Source organism: Narcine bancroftii, chromosome 6 (assembly GCF_036971445.1).
Source record: "Narcine bancroftii isolate sNarBan1 chromosome 6, sNarBan1.hap1, whole genome shotgun sequence".
Lineage (NCBI taxonomy): Eukaryota > Metazoa > Chordata > Chondrichthyes > Torpediniformes > Narcinidae > Narcine > Narcine bancroftii.
Genome location: NC_091474.1, coordinates 96,549,851 through 96,561,594, shown reverse-complemented (window position 1 = coordinate 96,561,594; position 11,744 = coordinate 96,549,851).

Genomic DNA, 11,744 nt, shown 5'->3' with positions numbered 1-11,744 from the left:
TCATTGCATCCCATAGTATAAACTTATCTTCCACTGATTCCGTATTTATTTCAAAATACATTTTTATTTGTTTTTCAATAAATTCTCTAAAATCCTGCCTTTTAAGTAACATGGGGTTTAATCTCCATCTATACATTCTTGGAGGGATGTCCTCTAGCTTTACTGTCAATATTAAGGGTGAATGGTCCGATAGTATTCTAGCTTTATATTCTGTTTTTCTTACTCTATCTTGCATACTAGCTGATAACAAAAATAGGTCTATTCTTGAGTATGTTTTATGTCTAGCCGAGTAATATGAATATTCCTTTTCTTTTGGGTGTTGTTTCCTCCATATATCCAAAAGTTGCATTTCTTCCATTGATTTAATTATAAATTTGGTTACTTTGTTCTTTCTGTTAATTTTTTTCCCAGTTTTATCCATATTTGAATCCAAATTCAGGTTGAAATCCCCTCCTATTAATATGTTCCCTTGTGTATTTGCTACCTTCAAAAAGATATCTTGCATAAACTTTTGATCTTCTTCGTTAGGTGAATATACATTGAGTAGATTCCAAAACTCTGAATATATCTGACATTTTATCATTACATATCTCCCTGCTGGATCTATTATTTCCTCTTCTATTTTAAATAGCACATTTTTACTAATTAATATAGCCACTTCTCTTGCTTTTGAATTATACGATGCTGCTGTTACATGTCCTACCCAATCTCTCTTTAATTTCTTGTGCTCCAATTCAGTTAAGTGTGTTTCTTGCACAAATGCTATATCAATTTTTTCTTTTTTCAGTAAATTTAGCAGTTTCTTCCTTTAATTTGGTTATGTATTCCATTAATATTTAAAGTCATATAGTTCAACGTAGCCATTTTATACTTTGTTTATCTTCCCTTTCCGTTTTTCCATCATTACCTTTCCTCCTTTTCCATTTCTGTTTTCTTATTTTAAACCCTTTATAAGACAACATTCCTAAAACATCAAACATTTTCCTTATTCTCCTATTTAAAACTTCTTTAGCCCCAATCTCACCTTCCCCTCCTGAGTTGTCCTTTATCCCTTGTCGGACAACCACATCTCCCCTCTCCATTTGGGTTTGCGAATTCACTCGCAAGTGTCAGCTGATTTTGCAGTGACCGCAACTCCTCCCCACCCAGCCCCCCCCAGAAAAGATTTCACTTTTCATATGTAACAAAGGTCACTCTTTTAGTTCCCTCCTTATTCCCTCTATTCCATTTCCTTCCCTTATTAATTCTTGTCTATACTATCTATATTTTCCTCTAAATACGGATACATTCACGTATGCACATTATACATATACACACTTATACCTCTTTACCCACATACATATAAATCGTGGTCATTTTTAATCTCATTACACGTCTTCATCCCTCAGTCTATTTTGTAATTGTTCTGCAAATTTTCGTGCTTCTTCTGGATCCGAGAATAGTCTGTTTTGTTGTCCTGGAATAAATATTTTCAATACCGCTGGATGCTTTAGTATAAATTTATACCCTTTCTTCCATAAAATCGCCTTTGCTGTATTGAACTCCTTTCTCTTCTTTAGGAGTTCGAAACTTATATCTGGATAAATGAAGATTTTTTGCCCTTTGTACTCCAGTGGTTTGTTGCCCTCTCTTACTTTTTCCATTGTCTTCTCCAGTACCTTTTCTCTTGCAGTATATCTTAGGAATTTTACTAAAATAGATCTTGGTTTTTGTTGTGGTTGTGGTTTAAAGGCCAATGCTCTATGTGCCCTTTCTATTTCCATTTCTTGCTGTAGTTCTGGACATCCTAGGATCCTAGGGATCCAATCTTTTATAAACTCTCTCATATTCTTGCCTTCTTCATCTTCCTTAAGGCCCACTATCTTTATGTTATCAGCGGCCCCGGCCCCGGTCCGGGCGAAGGGTAGACGGCGGCGGCCCCGATACGGGCAGGAGCAAGGGGGAGACGGCGGCCCCGGCCTCGGTCGAGTGAGGCAGGCGGAGGCCCCGGTCCGGGCAGGGAGTGGGAGGCGGCGGCCCCAGTCCAGGCACAGGGAGAGCAGCAGCGGCCCCAGCCCCGGTCCGGGCGAAGGGTAGACGGCGGCGGCCCCGATCCGGGCAGGAGCAAGGGGGAGACGGCGGCCCCGGCCTCGGTCGAGTGGGGCAGGCGAAGGCCCCGATCCGGGCAGAGAGTGGGAGGCAGCGGCCCCAATCCAGGCACAGGGTGAACTGCAGCGGTCTCAGCCCCGGTCCGGGCAGTATGGACCGACCTAGGAGGGGAGGCAGGCCCCTCCAGCCCGGGTAAGAAACCTGCATAGGAGAAGGCCACTCCGATATAAAACCTACGACCCAAGGACCTCGCTGCCACGTCCCAGCTTGCTTGGCCACGGCACACGAACCATGGGTGTAAAGGGTGGGGCCAGTACTGCGCGCACTGCACTCCACCTAAAAGCTCCTTTGCGCAGGCCCGAGGACAGGTCCACGTCCTCCCCCTCCACGTCCTCCCCCTCCACGTCCTCCCCCTCCACGTCCTCCCCCTCCACGTCCTCCCCCTCCACGTCCTCCCCCTCAAAAGATGCTCACAAACTCAAGCTAGCATGCTGGAACATCAGAACCATGCTAGACAAGGCTGACAGCCACCGACCTGAACGTCGGTCTGCCCTCATTGCACATGAACTCCTCAGACTTGACATCGACATAGCCGCTCTCAGTGAAGTCCACCTGGCAGATGTAGGCAGCCTCCAAGAACGCGGCGCGGGCTACACACTCTACTGGTCTGGCAAGCCTTCGGATGAACGACGCCTATCTGGTGTAGGCTTCATGGTCAAGAGCTTCATTGCCTCCAAATTCGAAAACCTTCCGACAGGCCTCTCGGACCGAATCATGTCCATGCAACTCCCACTTCAAAACAAGCGTCACATCACCCTCATCAGTGTCTATGCTCCAACCCTCCAGGTGGAACCAGCAGAAAAGAACAAGTTCTACACCGACCTGCGCAACCTCATCCAACGTACCCCTACAGCCGACAAGGTTGTCATCCTGGGCGACTTCAACGCTCGTGTCGGCAAAGACTCAGAAACCTGGCCAGGAATCCTGGGCAAGCATGGCGTCGGCAAGTGCAACGACAATGGGCGCCTCCTGTTGGAGCTCTGCGCAGAACAGCGACTTGTCATTACAAACACCCTTTTTCAGCAGAGGGACAGCCTTAAGACCACCTGGATGCATCCCCGATCCAAACACTGGCACCTCCTGGACTACATCCTGGTGCGAGAAAGTGACAAACAAGATGTGCTCCACACCAGGGTCATGCCTAGCGCGGAATGCCACACTGACCACCGGCTGGTTCGCTGCAAGCTCAACCTTCACTTCAAGCCAAAGCCCAGGAACAATAAAGCCCCCAGAAAGAGGTTCAATGTTGGAAACCTGCAGTCAGACGAAGCGAGAGGAAACTTCCAGGCAAACCTCAAAGCAAAGCTCGACGTTGCAACCCGCCTCACGGACCCGTCCCCTGAAACCCTCTGGGATCAGTTGAAGACTACCATACTGCAATCCACTGAAGAGGTACTGGGCTTCTCCTCCAGGAAAAACAAGGACTGGTTTGACGAAAACAGCCAGGAAATCCAGGAGCTGCTGGCAAAGAAGCGAGCTGCCCACCAGGCTCACCTTACAAAGCCGTCCTGTCCAGAGAAGAAACAAGCCTTCCGTCGTGCATGCAGCCATCTTCAGCGCAAACTCCGGGAGATCCAAAATGAGTGGTGGACTAGCCTCGCCAAACGAACCCAGCTCAGCGCGGACATTGGCAACTTCAGGGGTTTGTACGAGGCTCTAAAGGCTGTGTACGGCCCCTCACCCCAAGTTTAAAGCCCGCTGCGCAGCTCAGACGGCAAAGTCCTCCTCAGCGACAAGATCTCCATCCTCAACCGATGGTCAGAACACTTCCAATCTCTTTTCAGTGCCAACCGCTCAGTCCAAGATTCCGCCCTGCTCCAGCTCCCTCAACAGCCCCTAAGGCTAGAGCTGGATGAGGTTCCCACCCTGGATGAGACATATAAGGCAATCGAACAACTGAAAAGTGGCAAAGCAGCAGGTATGGATGGAATCCCCCCAGAAGTCTGGAAGGCTGGCGGCAAAACTCTGCATGCCAAACTGCATGAGTTTTTAAAGCTTTGTTGGGACCAAGGTAAACTGCCTCAGGATCTTCGTGATGCCACCATCATCATCCTGTACAAAAACAAAGGCGAGAAATCAGACTGCTCAAACTACAGGGGAATCACGTTGCTCTCCATTGCAGGCAAAATCTTCGCTAGGATTCTACTAAATAGAATAATACCTAGTGTCGCCGAGAATATTCTCCCAGAATCACAGTGTGGCTTTCGTGCAAACAGAGGAACCACTGACATGGTCTTTGCCCTCAGACAGCTCCAAGAAAAGTGCAGAGAACAAAACAAAGGACTCTACATCACCTTTGTTGACCTCACCAAAGCCTTCGACACCGTAAGCAGGAAAGGGCTTTGGCAAATACTAGAGCGCATCGGATGTCCCCCAAAGTTCCTCAACATGATTATCCAAATGCACGAAAACCAACAAGGTCGGGTCAGATACAGCAATGAGCTCTCTGAACCCTTCTCCATTAACAATGGCGTGAAGCAAGGCTGTGTTCTCACACCAACCCTCTTTTCAATCTTCTTCAGCATGATGCTGAACCAAGCCATGAAAGACCCCAACAATGAAGACGCTGTTTACATCCGGTACCGCACGGATGGCAGTCTCTTCAATCTGAGGCGCCTGCAAGCTCACACCAAGACACAAGAGAAACTTGTCCGTGAACTACTCTTTGCAGACGATGCCGCTTTAGTTGCCCATTCAGAGCCAGCTCTTCAGCGCTTGACGTCCTGCTTTGCGGAAACTGCCAAAATGTTTAGCCTGGAAGTCAGCCTGAAGAAAACTGAGGTCCTCCATAAGCCAGCTCCCCACCATGACTACCAGCCCCCCCACATCTCCATCGGGCACACAAAACTCAAAACGGTCAACCAGTTTACCTATCTCGGCTGCACCATTTCATCAGATGCAAGGATCGACAATGAGATAGACAACAGACTCGCCAAGGCAAATAGCGCCTTTGGAAGACTACACAAAAGAGTCTGGAAAAACAACCAACTGAAAAACCTCACAAAGATAAGCGTATACAGAGCCGTTGTCATACCCACACTCCTGTTCGGCTCCGAATCATGGGTCCTCTACCGGCACCACCTACGGCTCCTAGAACGCTTCCACCAGCGTTGTCTCCGCTCCATCCTCAACATCCATTGGAGCGCTTACACCCCTAACGTCGAAGTACTCGAGATGGCAGAGGTCGACAGCATCGAGTCCACGCTGCTGAAGATCCAGCTGCGCTGGATGGGTCACGTCTCCAGAATGGAGGACCATCGCCTTCCCAAGATCGTGTTATATGGCGAGCTCTCCACTGGCCACCGTGACAGAGGTGCACCAAAGAAAAGGTACAAGGACTGCCTAAAGAAATCTCTTGGTGCCTGCCACATTGACCACCGCCAGTGGGCTGATAACGCCTCAAACCGCGCATCTTGGCGCCTCATAGTTTGGCGGGCAGCAACCTCCTTTGAAGAAGACTGCAGAGCCCACCTCACTGACAAAAGGCAAAGGAGGAAAAACCCAACACCCAACCCCAACCAACCAATTTTCCCTTGCAACCGCTGCAATCGTGTCTGCCTGTCCCGCATCGGACTTGTCAGCCACAAACGAGCCTGCAGCTGACGTGGACTTTTTACCCCCTCCATAAATCTTCGTCCGCGAAGCCAAGCCAAAGAAGAATTTTCCATTATATCTATTTTCTGAGCTAACAGTTCTTGTGTCTCTATAACTTTTTTATTAGATTCCTCTAATTTCTTTTTTAAGTCCTCTACCTCCATTTCTACTGCTGCTTCCCGCTCTTCCATCTTGTCCATTTTCTTTCCCATTTCTGTTAAGGTCATATCTATTTTATTCATTTTCTCTTCTGTGTTGTTTATTCTTCTTCTTAAATCATTAAATTCCTGCGTTTGCCATTCTTTAAATTACTCCATGTATTCTTTAATAAGAGAAAGTATATCCTTTATCTTGCCTTTCCCTTCTTCTTCTATTTTACTGTACTCTTCCTCTTCCTCTTCTTCTTCCTCTGGGTTGGCCATCTGTTGTTTCTTTGTTGCCCTTTTCTTCTCTTCTTTCTTGTTTTCATTGTCTTCTGTGTTCTCTTCTTGCTGCAGGTATTCTGCAGCTGTCATTGCCGGCTGTGGAGATTGACTCCCCAGCTGGTCACCCCTCCCGTCGGTGTGTTTTTTTTCATGCGCGGTTGCGCACTTTTACTCGGCTCAGTGAGCCATTTTTGTAGTCCACTTTCTACCGACCTGAGGGAGCGGGTTTCTCTCTCCACCGCGGGCCTCTTCGAACAGGTAAGGCCTTCTCCTTCTTCCTCCGTTGTCTTCTCTTCCTCTCTTCTTACCGTTGATTTCGATTTTTCTTTTTTTGTCGCCATCTTCTTTCCACCTTTATACTCACTTTTCTTTAACTTTTATTTCTGTGCCTTTGTGTTTTCCTTTGTTTTTTCCGACTTTTCTGGAGAGGGCTGGAGTTCACCATCCGGCCACTACTCCATCACGTGACTCCCCTCAGCACGTGTTCTTGATGCTGCTTCCAATGGGATCAATTTCTCTGGATTTATGGTGGCATGGGTTGGCATGGTGGTTAGCACAATGCCATGACAACACAAGCAATTGGGGCCAGGGTTCAGATCCTACGCTGTTTGGAAGGAGTTTGTACGTTCTCCTCGCATCTGCGTGGGTTTCCTCTGGGGGCTCCTGTTTCTGTGCTTGTACCTTCAAGAAGAATGAATTTAACACTTAAACGACTTTATTCTCTTTGACTGACTTCCAACTGACTCCCGTCAGAATCAGAATCAAAATCAGGATTTATTGTCACGAACAAGTGAGGCAGTGTCTTTGGTTCATCGATTACTCAGGAATCTGATGGCAGCGGGGAAGAAGCTGTCATTGTGCCACTGAGTACTCGTCTTTTGGCTCCTGTACCTTTTTTCCACTAGTAGCAGAGTGAAGAGGGCCTGGCCTGGGTAGTGGGGGTCTTTGAGGAAAGAGGCTGCTTTTCTAAGACACCACCTCATGTAGATGTCCTTGATGGAGTAAAGCCTGGTGCCTGTGATGTCACAGGCCAAGTTAACAACCCTCTGGAGTTTATTCTTGTCCTGAGAGTTGGTGCCTCCATACCAGACAGTGATTCAACCAGCCAGAATGCTCTCCACGGTACACCTGTAGAAGTTTTTGAGAGGCTTCGGGTACATACCAAATCTCCTCAGACACCTCAAAATGTATATCCGCTGGTGAGCCTTCTTTGTGATTGCATCGATGTTGAGGCTTCAGGACAGATGCTTGGAGACGTTGAAACCCAGGAATTTGAAGTTCTTGACCTTCTCCACGACTGACCCCTCGATGAGGACTGAATCATGTCCCCCTGATTTCCTCCTGAAGTCCACAGTCATCTCCTTGGTTTTGCTGACATTGAGCGCAAGGTTGTTGTGATTAAGCCAGAAGTCATCGGATGCAACTGGTGGAAAAAGACTGGTCACAGAAAATATTCAACGATTTCACCATTCAACGAGCTGATCCATCTCTCTTTTGCATGCTTCCTCATTGCCATATGTCACTTCTGGTTTCTACATATCTGGGAAATGTAGTTCTATTTAAACACATAATAAAAACCACAAACACAATACAATATCTACATTACAAAAGTATCTGCATTCCGTGGCCAGTCTCTTTCCACCAGTTGATGACTTCAAGTTCATTCAGGCCATCCGCAAAATTCAGCTGAAGTTCAGAAATCGGTGAAGAGGTTGTTTTTTTCCCTGCTCTTCCTTTTCCTGTTTATCAACAAGTTCATGAACAGTAGCTGTTAATTTTGCTGTTGGAGTTCCTCAACATTATAATAGGTCACCAGATGCTGAGAAATCACTTCAGGGGGACTGCTTATGTCAGCACAACTATCTTCAGCTTCGCGTAAAATATGATTTCCTCGCGCACCTAGTTCCATCAAAAACACTCTATTCTCCCTGTTGAATAATGAAGCAAGCTTGTTCGCCTCATCAGTACATTTTTGTAAATGACGAATTTCCTTCCTGGCATCTTCCAATTTAGCAGATTTTGGCACCCATTCATATTCTTCGCTTGGGCTTCAACTTATCCATTAAACAACTCTGTGAGCTTCATTCTTGGCCACAGCTGCTGCACTGGATGACAGAACTGCCAGTTGTGTGGCAGCTCCTTTAAACTTTGTAGTTGGAAGGAGATGGTTGCATTTTCCAATTCCTTATCACAAAGAGACTCTTCAGGTTGCTTTTTTAATTGTATCAATATATTCTTATCCTCTAATGCAGCCATTCTTTCTTTTAGATGGAGCCCAATTAGAGTCACTCTGAATATATGGGTCGGCACAACTTTGAGGGGCGATGGGCCTGTCATGTGCTGTTCCATGTTCTACATTCACTTGTCTGGACCTCATCACTTTTCCTATCTATGTCAATGGTACAAACGAGTGCAATGATCTCTGGCTGCTCACCTTCCCACTGAAGAATTCTATGGACTTGATCAGAGATGTCTCTGACCCTGGGACTTGGGAGGCAATATACCACCCATCTCCAGTCTTCACTTGACGTGAGTTGGACCTAGCGATGTTTGCTACCTTTTGCAACCTTCTTTGCTCCTGGACACTTGTATTGCCAAGCCAGGCTGTGATGCGAACACAGAGCACCCTGATAGATTATCTGACGACATGCCAAATCTCCTCAGATAGTAGAGGTGTCTCTGTGCTTTCTCCATGCTTGCCTCTGTGCACTGGCTCCACAAGAGGTCTTCTGAAATATGGGCTCACAGGAACTTAAAGGTGCCGACCCCTCCACCTCTGTCCCATCAATGTGGACAGGTGTGTGGCCCCCTCACCCTTTCCTTCCTAACATCCTTGGTCTCGGTGACGTGGAGAGCAGGGTTGTTGCTTTGGCAACACCCAATGAAGCTCTCAATCTCCCTCCTGTAGTCCGACTCGTCATTGCCTCTCATTTGCGGCCAACAATGGTGATGTCGCCGGGGAATTGACAGATCGAGTTGGAGCTGACCTTGGCCGAGCGTGCATGAATGCAGCAGGGACAGAGCAGGAGGCCCAACGTGCCCGTGTGTCGATGGTCAGCAAGGAGGAGGTGGCGTTGCTGATCCGCACTGATCAGGCTCAGTCGATGACGAAGTCGAGGATCCAGAGTGGGTAAAGATGGAAATGAAGTTGAGCAACAAAATGAACTTCTCCAAAAAAAAGAACAAAGGAAAGCTGGATTTAAATAAAAACTCCTGGCGTGATACTTGTACAGTGAGAACCAGATTCAGCATGAAAGGCTGTCGGACTCTAGCTTTACCCTACCCTCAATTTGGTCTATGTGTCGTCTGAGTCCAGCGTGCTCATTGAATGAAGTGATAGGAGAAGGTATTCAGTTTCACAATCAGTTTATTACATACTACAAGATTAAAGCTGAACAGAGCTCTGGTTCAGTCGTTAGTTCATAGGTCACCTTCTCGGTGAGCTATTCCCCAAGACTGACTCTTACTGTCCAGTCTCTTGTTTATACATTGTTACATTGCACCAAGAGTTGGCTTTCTTTGATAAACTCATTGCATAAGATTTATCTCAAGCAATTTCCTGCTCTGCAATTATCTATGGTGTAGACCTCCCATCTTAATCTCCCAGGCCAGAACATTCTATTGTTTAATCAACACCTCCCGTGTACCCTTATGACTCCTCATTCCTACACAAGTGGTTTATTCATTTTGTTTTACTCTGACGTTCTCAATTATGGTACTCTTATCACTTATCCTTGAAATACACTTATCTTTCTGTCACTGGCCTGTTTCAGAATAAATCACTGTCCCTATGGTTCCTCCAACCTCATCCTGTCTAACTTCTCCTATCTGCTATCCTGTTACTCCCATGTGTGTTTTTGATGTTTTCTCTCCAGTCTTGTGCTTTTCAATTAACAGTGTAACCTTGGGGATGAAAGTATTTTCTCTCTTTGTATTTGGAGGCAGCAAATTCTACACATACTATAATCAGCCAACTTTACTACATACTGTGGCTGTTACTTAATTGCATTAATATTTCCCTTAAACAGTATAATTGAAGTAAATAGTAAATTGTTACATAGTAATGGATTAATGAATACATAATGAATAATTCATAGGCATATTTTCCATGATTACTTAACCCCTTGGTTCCAACAAGGCACAAGTCAATTTTTGCTAAATATGCTGATTTTGTGCAGCTTAAACTATAAAATACATTACCCGAAATGGCCGGGACTGGGCCCATGTCGGATAAACATTTTTTTCAGGGAACTTATAGCATCTGCCCACAGCAGCGCTGCTGAGTTGAAGAACATCCACACACACTCAAGGATAAACCAATGACTGACTTTATTAAATTTCACACGCTGCTTTAAGGGAACGAGTCACTTCCTGACTGGAATGTGTTGGTCTGTGGGAGTGACGTCAGCGCATTGCGGAGTCACTGCCTGCTCAGTGCTCCATGACCAGGAAGTGGCGACACTACCTAGGCAACGTGTGTGCCAAACGCAGGCTTCTCCTGAGAAGGCGCCAACCGACTGAGGCGGCGATTCGGGCAGCCTAAAAATGTTCGTCCCACTGCAAATTGGTCAGTTTTTAAAAAACAGCACAGTAACAACAGCAAATCACTTGTTTAAACAACAAGGCAAGGCTTCTTAAGCATTAAAATAATGTTTAATTCTCTCCAATAAAATGCTGGGCGATCACCGACACCTACCCTCTGGGTTCTGGGAGCCTGAGGGGTTCCTGCTCCTGCCACGAGCCCGAGGTCCCCACTTCTGTGGGAGCCCAATGTCCCCACTACCCCTGGGAGCCCGACGTCCCCAGACAGTTCAGTTCCGAAAACAATTTGGATAAATGAGGATTTTGGAGGATCCGATTTCAGATACTGGAAAAGCAAATGAAGATGATGAGGCTCACTGACGCCTGCAGACAAGAATCCAATCCTTCACACCCAATCTGAGTGGGTGATCCATGGTCCTGGGAAGGGTGGTGACTGACCCAGACAAGGGACTGGCCACTTGCCTTTGCTGTGTGCTAGTTCCACCACCACCCTTTGGTGCGGGACGCCTTGTCATCAACAGGATGGGCCCCTCTCCCCACTCGCCTCATTCTACCGGGGCGACAAACAAACTCAGCAGGTCATGTAGCATCCATAAGAAGGAAATAGTAAACAACGATTTGGGCCTGAGCCCTTCCTCATGCGTCTACCTCCTTTTCCTGATCCCTGACTTGGAGTTCAGGCCCAAAACCTTGGTTGTCATTGACTGTGACAATGACTTTAACCATTTTCCCCATGGATGGTGCGGAGTTTCTCTGGAACATATGCACATTGCCCTCGACTCTAGCAGCTGCAGACTTGCCTGTTTAATTTCAATGGCCTAATCATTCTGGCAACACAATGAGGATTAAGCTCCCTGTAACAGAATCCACTGTGGTGTCATTGACCACTATGCCCTGGAATCCCAACATGAATGAATGAGGCTGTCTGATGATCCATTTGCTATCACTGAGGTGGAGGACAGAAGGAATGAGGGGTGAGGCAAGTGGAAGGGGCAGTTATCAGCACATTACACTTCCTGTTCTGTGCAACATGTG